The sequence below is a fragment of the Lactuca serriola genome, chromosome 5, assembly GCF_051521515.1.
Source record: "Lactuca serriola cultivar US96UC23 chromosome 5, Lser_US96UC23_V15, whole genome shotgun sequence".
In the NCBI taxonomy this organism is placed as follows: Eukaryota; Viridiplantae; Streptophyta; class Magnoliopsida; order Asterales; family Asteraceae; genus Lactuca; species Lactuca serriola.
This window is the reverse complement of record NC_136412.1, coordinates 16,786,645-16,788,911: the sequence shown is the minus strand read 5'-3', so window position 1 is coordinate 16,788,911 and position 2,267 is coordinate 16,786,645.

The window sequence follows — 2,267 nt, the reverse complement described above, 5'->3', positions numbered from 1 at the left end:
AATCATAGTCAATACTCGTGCCTCTGGTTGGTCCAAAATGCCATAAGTTCTCGCAAGCCTTGTCACAAACATGCCACCATTGATTTTTGAAGTCACCCGCTCTTTCACTGCCCCCTCTGCCAAGTATTTTGCCATGCAATATGGCAAATTGCAAAATACATTAGGAGTAATAATACTCCATATGTAGAAGATGTCGAGAGTGGGGACCTTATCGTCATCCTTTCGCATGTTGATAGAGCTCGCGATCAGACGATGTATTAGGCGATGGATCGAGGAGCGGATCATCCCCTCTTGAGAGGATGAAGGGATATAGACTTGGTTGGAAATGGTTTTCCACCAAGTAGAGGCTACCACACCCTCGGACAAGTCTTTGTGGCACTACTCCAAAAATGACTCAAAAGTCTCGGACATGATCTCATTCTGATCATAAATTCCCAGCCTCCATGCCAGCTTTGCCATGCTACACTGGTGAAATTCTCCTCCAAGGCAGAATGAAATGATGTTTGGACTATACTAGTCATCACCACCCCGGAAAGAGATGGTGGCAAAGAATTCCCAGCAAAGTTCTTGATATACCGGTTCTTGAAGCTTAAAGAACCTACTCCACCCATCACAGATTATTTGTACCCCATTAATTTCACAAGACTTGACCAAATAATGGCTTAGTGCTTCTTCCAGCCCAGCTTGCCCCATCCATGACTAGTCCAACTCATTAGGAACATATATTTCCTTCCACCTCAAAGCCTCCAGCTTCTTTTTTGTTCATGTGAGTGAAGACTTGTTGGTGATGCTTGGAAAAGTCAACCATGGGATGTCCCCATAACCGCCTCCTCGTGAGCTTTGACCTCTCCTAGACATGGTTCCCGCACAGCAAAGAAACAAGAAAACCACAAACAAAATAGCTAAAGTATTAAAAATGGCAAAATACTGGGCATCAGCAGCATGGACTCGCCGAGTCCACGAACTACTCGACGAGTAGGACGAACAGCGGGAGTCCAAATCTGCTCTGATGAAATTAACCGGCCAAATCCATAAATTGTTTCAGGGGTTTGCTTTGGTATGTTCCAGGAGTCTATGAATGTAAAAATTTACGTCTAAAACGTCCTAATTTGTCAAAAATCAAAACCCTAGAATCCAAGTTTTCCCAAAAACGGGATTTTCCATAAATTAAAGGTGTTATTTCACCAAAGATCAAAACTTTTAAAGGATTAAGAGCTAAAGTTGTTACCTTGTTGGTTGAAATTCCAAAAGAAGAGAAGATTCAAGATGGATTCTTGAGAGTGTTTGCACGTCGAGTGTGGGGAGGCGGCTCGTATGAATGGCTGAGTGTTTGCAAATTAGGGTAAAAACCCCTCTTTTACAGAACGTAATAAAAATATTTTTTTTCAGGTAAATATATGTACTCGTCGAGTAGGCGGACCTACTCGGCAAGTAGATGCCTGATTCATCGATTTTTCGGGATTACTGAAATGGGCTCGCCGAGTAGACTTATAGACTCGTTGAGTTTTTCATTCTGTGAAAAATTTGAGTTTGTAAAATGAAATGTATGCCACCCCACACTTGAGCATTGCTTGCCCTCAAACAATTATTTTAAACACAGAAGAAAATTGATAAAAACAAATCCTAAGCAAAATAAAAATTAAAAAAAACGAAAAGGATAAGAGAAAAAAAAAAAGCAAACTCTAAACGCGGGTTGCCTCCCGGAAGCGCTTCTTTTTGAAGAGTCTTTAGCTGGACTTCCTTCCACTCTACGTTTCCTTGTTTTCCTTCATCGGGAATTCACGCTTAATCTTTTGTTGTTTATACTTTGTCTTGTAAGCGTGTATCTTTCTCTTATATGCCCAACGCAATTCTTCTTTCCTTTTCCTTGTGACATCTTCTTTAATTGCATACATGATCCATTTCCCAGCCTTCTTTTTTTGTGCCCCGTTCTTTGGACCCATCTTTTGGACTTCCCCTTTGTCAATCTTGATTTCCCGTACAGTTGCCACCTTATCGTCACTTGACATTAAGGATTCCTCCTTACCTTCTAAAGAATCCGGTGGTTCAAGTGCAAATACTTCATAATTAGTAGAAACTCGGGCTCGAGGCTTTGTCCTCTTGATTGTAGTTAACTCGATATCTTGATTAGTCATATGTGACTCAATGGATGAGTTATTCACATTATCATTCCCTGCCCTTACATTCTCCTTTTCTCCGAAACTTACCCTCTCGTCAAGTTGAATCGCTTCTTCTTTTATTATTGCGTCAAGGTAAGCCAATTGTGC